This window comes from Mustela erminea, chromosome 16 (genome assembly GCF_009829155.1).
Source record: "Mustela erminea isolate mMusErm1 chromosome 16, mMusErm1.Pri, whole genome shotgun sequence".
NCBI lineage: Eukaryota > Metazoa > Chordata > Mammalia > Carnivora > Mustelidae > Mustela > Mustela erminea.
Genome location: NC_045629.1, coordinates 8,887,060 through 8,903,303, shown reverse-complemented (window position 1 = coordinate 8,903,303; position 16,244 = coordinate 8,887,060). Strand labels below are relative to the sequence as shown.

The window sequence follows — 16,244 nt, the reverse complement described above, 5'->3', positions numbered from 1 at the left end:
GAACTCATTCCAGAATCACTTCTCCATTGTTTTGTTTGTTTGTTTGTTTCTTTGTACGGGTACCATGGTGCTTACACTTAGCTCTGGTAGTAGTAATACACATATTAACACATAATATGAGATACATATATTTTGTAGATATATTTTTATCATGAATTATCTCTAGTGATTTTGTTCATTAGGCATAGAGAGAGAACAATGAACAGAAAGAAAATGAGAGAGATCTATTAATTTAATAATCTTCTGTTGACTTCTTAAGGAGTAAAGCAATACTGGATTAAATGAGGTTAATTATAGAAATGTGGCTGGGTAACATTTTCAAGTGGTTATATGTCAATTTCCTCACTGGTATCCTGAGGGCTTCATCTTTCCCTGATGGCATTAAGAGAGAACCAGAAAAAAAGGCTGCAAAAACACAGCTATTAGGCTACCAAAGCAGGTAGTCCAAGTGACAGAAGAATGTTAAGGAATACTAGAAAAATAAATTTTCCAAACCCTGAGTTACAGATAAACAGATTGAACAGACCTGGAAACAGAGAAAGCAACAGAGCAAACATAAACCATGCCAGGAAGTTGTAGGGGTGGTGTCAGCAGCGAACTTCCCCTCTTGATGCCATCTGTTGAAGATTACTAATCACCCAGATGTTGCCCACCAATGTTCTAGCTGGAGAGATTCTCATTTGTGTCCAGGGCTCTTCCCAATATTATCCCCCACCCCACATCATCCAACGCCTCCAGAGAAGATCACCACTCTTGAGCCAAGGTGGAGAAATTAATGTATGTTGGGGGGTAGAGTGGGAACATGGTTTTCTGAAGTGATAATGGCATGAAGGAAAAACATGCATTGACCGACACAAGAATAGTTAGTTTGATATTTAGTGCTAAGTTGGTACAGCAGGGGGTGAATTTTTCTTTTCAAGAGGTTCTTAACGAGGATGAATTTTACATTAAATTTTTGTGAAGATGGTAAAGAAGGCCTGAAAGGGAATTCCAAAATAGAAAGCAGGCTGGCACGAATGAGTAAATCATGAGGCAGAAGACCGTTCATCAGTGCTGTGAAATTGGTGACAATGGTGGATAATAGGAAGTAAAATTGAAGATGCAGTGAGGTAAGTTGATAGAAAGCTTTGAAGATTATGTGTCAGTCCAAATGTTCACATTCCCGTGACCCACTATCTTGAATTTGGAAGGTCTTAATGGGTTAATGTTTCCAGAAATCAAGCTTGGGTATTGATGGAACTTTCAAGAAGTTTATCTGATGATAATGTAATGGATAGCTTAAATTCAGATATAAACAAATCAAGAATTAATTGATATTTTCCCTGAATATTTTATCTCCCTACTATTAGTCCAGATTTGTCATATCAAACTGATTATGACAGAATGAATCAAATCAATATCCTGAGCCCAGATTTTTTATGCAACACTGTAAATGCCCATCTATACAAAGAAACAAACAAACAAAAATGTGCACGTTTAGCACATAAAGATATCTTTAGGAAAACAGCTTAAAGTATTGTATTCTCTTAAGAGATGGATAAAGCTTTTCCAGTGTCTTCTTAAGATAAAAGTAAAAATTTTGCTTTACTTAAATACTAAATTTTTGATAAGCAATACATATTGTTTGAATAACATATAAATCATTTCTCATAATTTAAGCATATATGAGGATGAACTTTATGATTTGTTTACATTTTCCTTCCCAGAATTTAGCCAGTTTGTCATGTCCAGAAAAAAGAGAAACTCTAGTAATTTTATCTTGTAAGAACTATTGAAAAAATTATTAAAAATGAACATTTACAATTTCACATTTGTTCCTTCTTCTTACATAAGAGCTTATTTTAAAACATTTGGATTTTAAAAGAAAACAGAAAAAAATGGCACTTGGTGACACTAATGAGTGTGTTTTCTAACCACAGTGGAATTGTCTAGAAGTCAACAGAAAGAGAAGAAAATCTACAAACACATAGAAACTAAGCAACACAGTGGTAAGCAATCCATGGGTTAAAGGGGACATTTCAAGGGAAATTAAAAAACTTATAGAACTCATATGGTAACTTGTATGTGGAATCTAAAAAAACAAAACAAGTAAATAAAAAGGACAGACAAAAAGCAGAATCAGATCTATAAATACAGAGAAAAAACTGATGGTTGCTAGGAGGGAGGGGGAGAGGGATAAGCAAAATGGGTGAAGGGGAGAGGAAGGTACTGGCTTCCAGTTATGAAATGAATAAGTCACAGGTTTTAAAGTTCAGCATAGGGAATATAGTCAGAGGTATTGTAATAGTGTATAGTGCATACACTACATGCAATATATAGTGACAGATAGTAGCTACATCTGTGGTGAATATAGCGTAACATGTAGACTTTTCAAATCACTATGTTATACAACTGAAACTAATGTAACCTTGCATGTCACCTATACTCAAATTTTTAAAAATAAAATAAAATACTTTTGATAGTCCCTATTTGTTATATATTACATATATATATGTACCCATAATTGATTAAAAATGGACTACAATATTTCAAAATATGTGGGGGCACAGTTAAAGCAGCACCAAGAAGGAAATTTATAGCACTAAAAAACCCGCACATGAGGAAGGAAAAAGAGTTTCATATCAATAACTTATGTCCCATCTCAAGAACCTATAAAAACAAGAGAAAAATGACCAAAGCAAGCAGAAGGAAGGAAAAAAATGAAGATTAGAGAAAAAAAAAATCAATGAAATTGAAAACAGAAACAATGGGGAAAATTGTTAAGACAAAGTTTTTTTTTTTTTTAAAGATTGATAAAGTTGGCAAAATGCTATTCAGACTGACAAAGAGAAAAAAAAGAGACACAACACAATTTACCATGATTACAAATGAAACAAGTGATTTGGTAAACAAACTGTGAGGTATATCCCTGGCATAGAATACTACTCATCAATGAAAAATAACAAACTATTGCTACACAGAGTAGCTTGGATGCATCTCCACATATCTATGCTTCATGACCAAAAACTAATCACCAAAATTCCATTTATATCACACTCTTAAAGAGAGAACAGATTTGGGGTTCCCAGGTTGAAATTAGGGGATGAGAATGGAAAGAAGTGAGTGTGGCTATACATGGACAACATGAGGGTCCTTGTCAGTGGAAACATTCTTGATTATATCAATGTTAATACCCCAGCTGCGATATTGTACTCAGATTTTGCAAGGTGTTCCACTGGGGAGAACTGGGTAAAGAGTATGAAGATCTACCTTTTTGTTTTATTTCTTTTTTTTTTTCTGTTTTATTTCTTACAACTGCATGTCGATCCACCATTTTCTCAAAATTAAAAAAAAAATGAATGAAATAAGTCAAGCAGAGAGAGTCAATTATCATATGGTTTCACTTATTTGTGGAGCATAACAAATAGCATGGAGGACATGGGGAGTTAGAGAGGAGAAGGGAGTTGGGGGAAATTGGAAGGGGAGGTGAACCATGAGAGACTGGACTCTAAAAAACAATCTGAGGGGTTTGAATTGGTGGGTGGGTGGGAGGTTGGGGTACCAGGTGGTGGGTATTATAGAGGGCACAGATTGCATGGAGCACTGGGTGTGGTGAAAAAATAACGAATACTGATATGCCGAAAATAAATAAAAAATAAATTTAAAAAAATGAATGAAAAATACAATAGGAAAAAAAGAGTTGGAGGAAACAATGAGAATTTGATTTTTAAAAAATTGCTTTGTCCTGAGTTTCAATATTCCCTGAATATAAAATTCATTATTATTTGGTGCACTAGGAAGATGAGACTGAAATTACTTTTACAAGTGAATTGTGAAGTCTAGTTTCACGCCAGAAAGTGCCTTCAGGATCTATTGTAGAAGCTAGGATTTTGAAGTTTTTAAGCCTAAGATTCTTAAGTGAATTAAATTAATTTTACATCCCTTAATTTTCTTGCCAACACCTTTAGCTATTAATATTTAACTACCACAAAACGGCAAAGCCTGAAATTAAGTCACAAGGTATTATAGCCTTCACAAATAACAGGGCTCTTTCCCTGAGTCCTTGAAAACTCAGTTGCAGTCTTTGTGTGTGACTAGATCCTGAATGTCCCCCAGTGGGGACACACCATCCCTAATACTGATAGAATTCCTCATAATCTTAGATACTTGAGAGGAAAATGGAAGGGCGAATATGTCTTGTGCAAGGAAAATTTGCTCAGGTTCTAACAGTAAGTCAGTGACTCTTCTTCCTACTAATTTGAGTTAACAATGCTCAGAGAAAGTGTTTTTGAACATTTTAGCTTAGCAAGTTTTTGCAGCCATATGCTTCAACAGGGCTTCTAATTCCCACAAAGAAAGCCCCCTTTCAATTTTACCCTCCTCCCCGCCCCTGGAATAGAATTCTGTGTAAGACCCTTAGGGAGAACAGGGGTGGGAAAGGAGGTGGGTTGGTTGCCCCTCTCCTCAAAAGAGTGAGCAACTTTGAGTCTGCAAAGAAGGCCTTCTTGTGAGCCCACGGAATTTGATTCTGTTAGTAGAACAGGGCCGGATGAGCCCACAGCACATTTCAGCATCCGTTTCCAAGATCCTCCATCCACCCCATTAGGGAAAAGACTTTCTTCTGCTTTGGGTTCCTGGACCGAAATACTAAAGCTTCTTAGAAGTTGAAGCATCTTGGATATTGAGAAATATATTTGTTGATTCCTAATTCCTATTCTCATCAGCACTACAGACTTAGTAGGTGCACCTAAAGTCTTTAATATGCAAATATACTTGGATCTAAACTGATTTTCTAAATATGGCCTTGAGCTTAACAGCCCAACACAAGACTGCCCTTTTGAAATCTCCAGTGACCAGTATCTGATTGCTTAGTATATGGAGTGTATTCAAACCTTTGGCACAGTTAATGTGCCTATTTACATTTTGATTTTTAAAAAAATATTTTATTTATTTATTTGGCAGAGAGAGCGAGCAAAACCAGGGAGAGCAGCAGGCAGAGGGAGAGGGAGAGGGAGATAGCAGGGAGCCCGATGCGGGGCTGGATCGCAGGACCCTGGGATCATGACCTGAGCTGCAGGCAGGCACTTGACTGAGCCACCCAAGCACCCGTACATTTTGATATTTTGAAAATATAAATTGGCTGAAATGTTTGGTGATTTGTTCTTGTATGTATACACACTCACACACACACACACACGTGTGTGTGTGAGTGTGTATACATATATTAACTTAAAGCACTTCCTGAGTTATTAGAGATTTTTTCAATAAACATTTGAAATACCTTGTTTTGACACTACATTTTACAAGTGTAACTTTCTCTTCTGTACTTTAATGGTCTACAGAAAACCAAAAGAAGAGAATCTCTAACCAGCCAGATCTGTCTGCCCTGTTTCACATAGGACAGACATGCAATGTACTAGAACTAATTTACCTTACTAAGAATCTACAAAACATGGAGAGAAAAACAGGGATGCTAAAAATGAAAAACAATGCAAGTCAAGAAGTATCCCAAATTTGTGCTGTATTTTTGCAAGTGAATAACCCCCTAGACTAAATAACTTTATTGACTAAACTGTAGTTTAAATGGCAAATTTTCTGGAGGGCATTAATTTGGTTCTGAGCAAAAATCTGTCAGGTCATTTCACGTATCTTTCCCTGTAATATAGATTCTTCAATATTTGAATCTAAATATTTTTGAGTCTTGCTGTTTTGAAGAAGGGGTCTCCTGCTTGATGGGAGGTGGGTAATAACCACATCTGAGGAAGTCCCCTATCATGTACCTTTACTGAAGGAATAAACTCAAAGATTCTGTGATCCATGAAAGGAGGAAAAGATCATAACATCCCAGATATCATCAACTTTCAGCTGAGGGCTTATGGCTAGAGAGGTGAGCAGATCTGTTTCCTAGATGACACTGGCTATTGGCCTCATACCCAGGGACCTGTGTAGCCCTGCAGTTGGAGGTCTCCCTTCTTCAAGGACATTCATTCCTGCCTCTGTGGGCACACCATTCAAAGCACAATCCTCACAATCCCATGTCCTTGCGAAGCCAGAATACAGGGCTTCCTAGCCAGTGTTCCCAAAGCAAAGAGGCTGTCATTTAGCACAATGCTTTTGACAGATGTCTGTTCTGTACACTTGGAGGAATATGAAAGGATAAATGCTGCCTAATGTCTACTAGTGGCTCTGAAGATGAATGCTTCCTCTGGGTGTCTTCTGTTTCTTCCCATTTTTGCAAATCCCATGTCCCCTTTTGCAGCCCTCCTCCAGTCTCTCCATCTTTTGACTTTTCCAGACAATCCCACTGTGGTGTGTTGTGACTCCTCTCTTTTTCTGTGTCATTTCCATTCTTGGAACTAAAATAATTCATTCTGCGATTTTCATCTTGAGATAGGAGGTCCTGGGAAAAATTCTCTTTAATTTGCTTTGGGGTTCTTTGACAATACCTATGACAATATTTTTCTTCTTATGAGACAAAATGTGGCTACTTTTCCCAAGCTAGGTACTACAGTCTCCCCAGAAAAAAAGATTCACGCATGTAGTGGGTGAAGAATCAATACTGCCTGTAGAATTTCTGTGAGTCTCCTCTTGTTTCTACTAGAAAATAAACACATGCTTGCTTCTCAGTGTCCTGGATGAGGTAGTATCAACTGCTTTGAATAAAGTAAGAGAGGTGGTAGCCTGACATAAAGGACAGCTGTTGGGGGAGGGGGGCGGTAAGAGGAAGATGAACAATTATCCCCATGTGCTCAAAAACCTTGGTTATAGTTTGGCAGAGCAAGTCAAGGCCATCTGCTTGCTCCCCAAGACCAAGCAAACTATGTCAGTGTGTAGATATGAACCATCTCTGATGGAGAGGTGGAAGCAATGTGTAATATGGATGTGAAAAATAAAAGGACAGAAGAACTCTTTAAGTAGGTTCCCTTCCTGTTTCATTTCAGTTAGAAGGAGTCCCCAAGTCTTGATTTAAATATACCATCTATACATTCCTTCTATTCTTCCTCTCTCATCTTTTTTTCACACACGTGTGTACACACACACACAACTCTTCTTCAACTAGAATAATTCAGTTCTTCATTCAGTCACTCAAAACTGTGTGTTACTACTTTCTTTTATGAAATCAATATTTTTCTCCCATAAGTTTTAACCTTATGGGAGAAACCTTATGGATTTTTTACTTCCCCTCTTAAACCTCAGGAGTTCATCCTCTTCCTTCTCCTACCCCCTGAAAGGATGAATGATGTCCATGTCACTGAATGACCAATTCTGTAGAATAAGTTAATCAATGTTACTTCATGAACATGTGTGTCCATTTGATGTACTACTTAATTGTGGCCACCCAACGCAGCTGGGCTCATGGGATGGGGGAGGGGGTGGTCAGTGGGAGCTGTGTTCAAAGATGGAAGAGGACCACAGCCCTACCAATCATTGTGAGGGCCTGAGCTTCTAACTCCATGGGAGATGGGTTGTCTTGACTGGATCAACTTTAAGAGGATCCATCTTGACTGCTACTTTGAAAATAGCTTGAATGCTGGGGGAGCAGGGAGGGCAAAGCAAGAAGTCACAGTGACTTAGACAAGAGTAGCATTTGAGTTAGTAGCAGAAGGTTGAATTCTGGATTTTTTACAAAGACAGCCAATAGGACTCCCAGATGGATTGGGTGTGGACTGCAAGTGGAAAAAAAAAAAAAAAGAGTTAAGGCTGATGCAGTAGTTTAAATATATCACCACACACCCTTAACAATCCTCTTCTGAGAAGGTAAAGACTAATAAGCTCTTCCTTTGGTGTGGGTTGGACTTAGTGACATGCTTCAAATGAATGGAAAGTGATAGAAGTGCTGATGTGTGACTCACAAGCCTAGAACATAAAAGGTCTTATGGTTTCCTTCTTCGTGCTCTCCCTCAGACACTCACACTAGGTGAAGCCAGCTGCTATGCCATGAGGACACTCAAGCAGCCTTATTGAAAGACCCATCTTTTGAAGAAGCTTCTTTCCACAGCCGTATGAGTTCAGCTGTCTTGAAAATGGATCCTCCAGCCCCTGTCAAGCCTTCAGGTGATACATCCCTGTATGACATTATCTCAGCAACTTCCTGAGACATTCTGAGCCATAATTGCAAAGCTCTTGAATCTCTGACTTGTGGAATTATTTTTTAAAATATGTATTTGTTGTTTAAAAAATAAACAGGTGAATCATTCAGATTCAATAAAATCACATTTACAAATATTAATAAGGCTTCAAATTACATAATTTAGTATGTTTTTTGATCTATTTCCTGACTTTTCTCACATAATAAATAAGAATAGAAACCTATAAAGAAACCCACTATCTTGGCTATCACCTCATAGTTCAAGTCTCTGTACCTCTATTATTTTTTTTTAAATGATAAATAGATCTCTAGGCATCAGTAAGAAAAAGGAGAGGAGAAGGCAAATACTTTGTATCTATGGGTTAATCATATTGTTTTTACTGTGATCTAGCCTTCACTGAGAAATTGTGGCAGGGTTGGTAGGTCAAGTGATGGCTTTATAGAACTACCATTGGCCATCTAGTTTAAAATATTACCAAAGGGTAAAATCCCCATTATGTCCTCTCTCTCTTTAGCTGTGAGACAAGCTGGCCTCATATCAGACCTGAGGGGAATGGGTGGGAGGTATAAACGGGCTTCAGAGAAAGCCCCTTGTGAAACTACAATTCTCTTCATTATTAATACAGAAAAACATGTACATTTGGATGTGCAAAAATAAATATTTTGTTAGTTATTTTATTGGAACTTATTTATAAAAAGAAGCTTCTGGAATGTTTTTTCAACTTGAGGAAAAGTTCATCGGCATTCTTCTCCACACGAATAGCCAAAGATAGGATGGTAACTTCCATTCCAACGTTCATTTACTGAATTAACTTGAATCAAAGTCACAGCTGACATTTGGATAGCACTTTACAGTTTATACAGCACTTTCATATGTATGAAGAGATTTGTCATCTACATCGCAGCCCTTGAAGGAAGTGTGGATGTATAATTTGACAGATGGGATCCTGATTCTCAGGGAAGTTTGGAATTGCTTCAGGCCATGGAGCAGTTGGTGGCAGAGCTGTTATTCAGAAGCAGGTCTTCTACTGTTAGGCCCACTTCTCCATAGCTACTTCTCCAAATCACCCATTGTCATTAAAATAAAGCACTTAGCCCCATACCTGGGATGTAATGCAACAAATGATTGCTATAGTTAAAGGAACCAAGATGATACACTCCTCTAAGAGAGAACCATGGCATAACTCTTAAACTGAAGTTAGTATGGAATACAGATCTCTCTCTAACACCATCCCAACAGAACAACCCCATGAGTACCCCATCACTTCTCAGAGTTGAGGGATGTAGCTTCTCAGAGTTGACACAGGGATGTAGCTTGTGCTGCCCATGCCTTGGGCAGAAGCTTGCAGCCACAGAAGGTTTTTTAGTGAGTTTCAAAGTTACTCAACCAACTATTTGGGAATAACACAGGTTTAGCCAAGAAAGAGCAGATTCTGACCTGCTTGTCACTATGTAGTCTGATAGTTATGCTTGATGTTTAGATATACAGTTTTGAAAGAGACTTTTCTTAAAGAAAAGCATACTGAGAAGTTCACTTGGGGATTTTTTTTGGATGGAGCATGACAAAGCCCCAAAAAATATAAAAAGAAAAGTGATTAAAAAAAAAAAAACTCCCTTATCATCATCAATCCCTCACTCCCCCTCAAATCAAGAATGAGTCATAATAAGTCTTCCTCCTGACGTGTACATTTTTCTATTTTCTTACAGGTTAGTAAAACTTGATATTGGCTGACAATTCAGTGTGAGTGGCATGTACAGTTCCTAAATTTTCTTCTGAAATAAATATTTTTCTCATCCAAGTTTTAAATTTAGAGATTTCCCACTTCCCATCCTCAACCTCAAGAATCCCTCCTCTCCCCTTTCCTCTGTTCCTTTGTGAGAAGATACATGGCATCCGCATCTCTGAGCAACTAATACTTTTGTAGAATAAAATAATCAACTTCACTGAATGGTAAGTGCACCTATTGATACACTCAGCCGCGATCAGAGGATGATTGTTGAGGGCAGACCAATATCATCACGAAACTCATCCTTTTTTTTCCCCCCAAAAGAATAATTAATATTGAAATCTCTTAAGAAAGTCATTGCCCAACTCTTAAAGAGAGAAAAACTCAAACCCCAAAATGTTCTATCATTATCCTAGAGAGAAATGAGGATTTTGTTTTTCCACTGGTATCGATTATCATTGGAAACCTGAAACACCATGAAAAACTGGTCTTTTCTCCCAGATACAGAGCAGAAGGAGATAGAACAAGCAATTCTTCATATAGCACATTTTAACACAATCCTTAGTTCAAACTCTGAATAAAATCCTCTTAGACCAATCTAGAACTGTTACTTAGGAGATTTTATTTTGATGTTTAACAGAAAGTGGATGAATTTTTTGTCTTGAAATCCATATGTAATTATAATATTTTCATATATATACAATGGTTATTATTTACTCCTGTAAATAATAGACCAATGTCATCATGAATTAATAGAATTCCAAAATTCTATTAATTGTATTAAAACCATTGATAACTCACATTATCACTCAATGGCCTCTGAGTATTTTATTTAAGACTTTATTTATTTATTTGAAAGTGGAGGGAAGGGGAAAGTGTTAAAAGGAGAAACAGACCCTTCTCTGAGCAGGGAGCCCAATGTAGAACTCGATCCCAGGACCCTGGGATCATGACCTGAGCCAAAGGCAGACGCTTAACGACTGAGCCATCCAGGTGGCCTAATTTTTACTTTTATATCTAAAATCAAATATTTTCTAAAGATCCCAAATATCTTACTAGTTCAAAGTAGCTGTAACTCCTTCAAAAATTATTATGAATGATCATGCTGAAGTAAAGAGTTAATACTTATACATATGCTCACTAAAAAAATAGAATAATCAAGCAAAGTATAAGCTTAAGCTGTCCCTTTCATTTACATGGTCTTGTTTCCAATGTCATGAGAAAACGAGGGGACAGATAGCACGCATGATTAGAGAGCTACAGGAAGAAAACTTTCTTCTCTTGTAGTAATGTGGTTATTGACAAGCTGATTATGGCAAGGAGTTCACAATCAAATGTTTGTGTTTAAGAAACAGAACACTCTGGGGCACCTGGATGACTCATTCAGTTAAGTATCTGACTCTTGATTTCTGCTCAGGTCATGATCTCAGACTCCTGAAAGCAAGCCCGATATTAGGCTCCCCACTCAGCATGGAGTCTGCTTTCTCTTTCTCTCCCTCTGCCCCAAATAATAATAAATAAATAATATCTTAAAAAGAAAAGGAAACAGGACACCCTGAGTCAACAGAAGCTTACCTCGTGGATTTGCCTATTTGCACATTTACTAAATCCCAACAATACTCTCAGTTCTATGTGTGTGGTGACACCCCTACATACACAGAAAACTGTTTTGTGCCAGATGGAAAGAGGAACATGAGTTTAACAAACATAAAAACACTCTGGGTAATTCTTAGGCTTGAAATATATCACTGGGTCAGGGACACTGGAATGCTTTTCTATACTCTCCTCACACAGACCTTATAAAATGACTTTATTTTTATTTCAAAAATGAGCAATCCTCTAATCGGTAGATTTCATGTGACTGAAGCACAAAAATACACGGCAAAACCAAAGGAAAATGACTTGATGATTATTAATGATATTGTTACCTTTAGAAATGTGATGCATCTCTCCTCCAAGACCAATTAAGAAAGTTTTTCTACTTATGCTTTCATTACTACTAGTTCATATTTGAGAGAGAATAGCAAATGTATGGCTTTATTCTGCAAAAAAATTATAAATACTTTCCATCCACATCTAGTTATTTCTCTGTAGGCCTCCAAAGGATAAGTATCTTAGGGAACAGTGTCTCAGGCAATTGGCACCATTCTAGAGGAAACAAGCATGACTTCATGATGAAGACTTGGTCCCACTGGGTGATGAGATTGAGAGGAAGAGCAGTCCCCAGCACACCACCCTGACTTGCTCTTCTAGCATTTGAAGAGGTGGCCCAACCAGAAAATAAAGGTTCTTCTCAGACAGTGACGGCTTTCAAGCCAGTGAAATATGACAGTTGGTTTGAAATAATATCCTGTCTACTAAACTATAGAATTTGTTGCCCTCATCACTTACAATATATCAAAATATAGGAGATAGGATAACAAGTTTCCCTCAACACAGCTGGCCACTTAAAAAGTGAGCAAAAGGGCACATCACAATTCAAACAAATCAGGTGATTTCTGCCAAACTGAGAGCAGAGCCACTGAAAATGTTGTCACATGAGCATCCTTTGAAAATTTACAGACATCCAATGGCAGAGATCAATGGCGGAGAATCAGTACCTTAGAACATTTTAGAAGTGGGAAAGAAGAGTGTGTGTAAGTCCTGCATTTCACACATACCTTCGTGGTTAACATTTTCACACTTCAGCGAAATACTTTCCTACATGGCTTGCCTGTGTTCTCTAGACAAAACGAGACCACAGATGAATGCCTTCAAGTTTTGTGTTATATTGCTTCCAGAGTTGATGTTATTAGGTGTATGGAAAGGATTGATGCAGTGGAATTCCTTGGGTAAGAGAAAAGAAAAAGGAATTAATCGTCTAGTCCTTTATCTTAGAGGGCATGGACACAATAGGCTCTTGGGTAATAGAGAATTATTGCCCACTAACTACTGAAAGTCCATTTCTTTTTTTCTCTCCTTCCTTCCTTCCTTTCCTCTCTCTCCCTCCTTCTCTTCTTTCCTTTCTCCCTTTCTATCTCCCTCTCTCCTTCTTTTTTCCTTTCCTCCCTTCTTGCCTTCTTCTCTTTCTTTCTGTCTCTCTGTCTTTTGCCTCTTCATGTTCTAATTTGTGGTTCCTGAGATACTCATGAAGTAGTATACCATCTCAAGAATTGCCCATAAAAGCTGAAGAACATTTGGAAATATTAAACAGGTCATCATACAGTTAAATTTGTATGTATATAGGTGTAGCTATAGAGAGAAGTGCCAGGCCAGTTCTTTCTCTCCCTAACTATATGGATTCAGCAATTATTTCCAGAGGGGATGAAAATCAAACTTTCTGAAGGTAATTTATATGTTAAATTAAAATAATTTGCAATATTCTAAAAATAATGGTGGCATACATGACCCATTATAACATTTGATTATGAACATGATTTCTGAATATAAATAAGTATTGCTTTAAAGTTTCATTGACATTCCCAGATATAATAAGTGCTTGCTTATTAGAATGAAGTTTCTATAAACTGAAATGAATGAAGAATATATATAAAAATTACAATAACTCAAGAAAAGTTGTTAATTTGATCATTTTCTTTAGAACAAGAATTGTGTGCTAATATGGCTTATAGCACCAAATTTCTTGATTGTTTTAGAAAAAAGTCAAGAAAAATGGTATTTTTGGAATAAACATGTAATATTCTGTGAGTTACATATGCTTTATTTTATTACTTAGGAAATGCTGTTGGTCCATAGCCTAGTACTTCGACTTGTGTATTAATAAATACGCTTAGTCATCAGTGATATTTTGATGACTTTCAGTCACAAATAAACAATAGGAGTAATATTTGCACATTTTAAATTTTGATATTTTGAAGGTATATTTACCAAGGTAGGAGAATGAACACAGTAGAACATATTTCATTCAACAGTTTGTAAGATTAACTTATGACTTAGAAATATTTAGACATGATACATGGGCCTCCATCTGTATTCTTGCTCCATGGCCCCTGGAAATGTTTCAGGAGGTATGTGTTGGTTAGGTTATGTATGTATACTCACAGAATAGTTATCAAATAGCATATCACTAGATATACTGTTCTATTCCATTAGTGGAACCTTAGCAAAATGGACTTATAGATGATGTAGAGGAAAGAAGTGATGATATCTGAGAGATGCATGCAATTGAACAAAACTCATTTGGAATATGACATGTCCACAGCTTATATTGACCTCCATGGGAACTGAATGAGTGTTCTCAAGGGCAGGATCTGGACATAAATCCTGGGAGGCAGTCATTCTATCAAGCCTTGCTCAATAATCCAACTTGGCTTTTAATTGGCTCTTTCAACCTTGTCAGGATCAGCAATTCACAGAGGCAGCAGATGAAGCTTAGGCCTTCATAAATAGTTAAAATCCTCCATAAATAGTTACAAAAAACAAATGTTCCATGGTAATACTGCAGTTTACATAGCTTTGCCTAAAATAGAATTTATTTTTTTCTATTGTCTGACTGGATTTATTTTGTTCTTTCCTTTTCTAGTTGAGATACTAGATGTGGATGTTTCTCTGGAACTTGCAAACATAAAATTTCCTTGTTAAAAAAAATTATTGCAAAATGTAATAACCATCAAAGATTTGTTTCTGTCTTGACATTTCACAAACAGCAATTAATGTGTCCAATATTTACTGAAGTAGTATAAAAATTTTTTATATGTAATCCCTTATTTAGAAAACAGAAAAAAATGGTTGGCTATTTCACAGCAGGACTCTCAGAAATTGTGGGGTTCTAAGGAATGAATGAATAGGAAGTAGAAATTACTTTAGATTGCATCTTTACATCCCCATCTACAAATTGATGTGAAGAATTGCATTATGGTTTATGGGTGTTCAAAATTCTAGTGGAAAAAGGTAGACGATGAGGAGTGATTATTGTTTCTATATGAAGTTATTTACTGGTTATTACTATTTTTATATTTGTTCTCTACACTATGACTACTCAAACAAAGGAATTAGAAAGGTAAAAGCAACCTTCTGGTGCATTTGTCAGACCATGGGAATAATTTTGTCCCAAATATGCTGTTTGAGAGGGAGTAAAGTTTATTGCTCAGAAGTTTAATTTCTACAGGTAAAAAGCACCAAACCAATGTCTTCAAAGAAACTAAGCATTAAGAGTATTCTGTTAAATACCATCTAAAAGATTTGGGAAAATATCGGCATTTTAACTGTTGTGTGAAGTGTAATTCAGTTACTAGGTGTGCACAGTATGGAGTTTTGGACTTTCTAGTGGAGGAAATTTTTCTTACTGATTTGTCAGAGGCCTTAAAAATCCTACCATTAGCAACACTGTTAAGGGAGGTGTGGAAGAATTAATATGTCAATGAGCCGTCTAAATGTTAGTATGAACAACCTTCAACTTTCCAATAAGATGAAGTAGAATATGGAGGAAGAGAACATCTTAGAAATGCTACACCAGGTGGGATGGTTAGATGGTCCTCCAGTGAGGACGAGGTATTTTTAGGGGATTTTGGCAAAGGGATTAGCACTTCCCAATTTTACCTAGGACCAACCCTCTACACTAGGGTCATTTAGACTAATTAATTTAAACTAGATAAACTTGGAGTGAACTCAATAAATTGATGAGCACATGAAATTTTCTAAGCTGAGCAAATGCTCAAGAAGAAATTAATGAAGAGTACAAGCAATATTCTGTTGAATTCTTTCAGAAGCTTGGAGAATTGCAGAGGCTCCTGATATATGTATATTAGAAATACCAAAAAGCATTTTTTACAAGATTTTATTTATTTATTTTAGAGGGAGAAAGAGAGGCCCTTCCCAGACATTCTCTAGCTTGGTTACACCCAAAACCAAAATGCTACTTGTGTTATTCAGCCCCAAATGAATATATTTATTATACAATATCTTAGAAGAGTCAAACATATCCATGTGACTTAAATTTTCCTTCCTAACATAATTAAAAATCAAGTTTCATTATCATATTCCTTTTTTTCAGATATTTAAACTGAATTATTCTTTACGTTTGTCACTACAAAATCTATTCACACTGTCTTCCAAAATAACAGCATATAAGATAGCCATGTGATGTTATATTTTAAAATCACATGCTTTAAAATAGAAATATGAAATGATGAATCCTTTTGCTTTCCAAATTAAAATGATTTTCTTTAAAACCGAAACATCATATTTGTCTTTCAAATACTTTGTACAGAGATTTCATAAGAAAGATTTTCTGCAAAATACATAAACTTACTAAATTTAAAATAAGATTTTAAGAATTCCAATATTCTCATATTTCCCTAGGAAACAAGATGTAATTCCAGATTAGTTTCAATACAGGAGTCCTATTTTTACCTTGAGCACACAATGAAGGAGCCTGCTTTTACTTCAAGAGGAACTTGTTATAGGCAAAAATGTGTCCCACAAATTCTTTTGTTGAAGTCCTAAACCCC

The 16,244-nt window shown here is 36.5% G+C and overlaps 1 protein-coding gene across 3 annotated transcripts in view; it reads right to left on the bottom strand.

The window, feature by feature from the left end:
• XKR4 (XK related 4) overlaps window positions 1–16,244 on the bottom strand; it is a 439,957-nt gene that overhangs the window by 242,990 nt on the left and 180,723 nt on the right. The window lies entirely within an intron of this gene.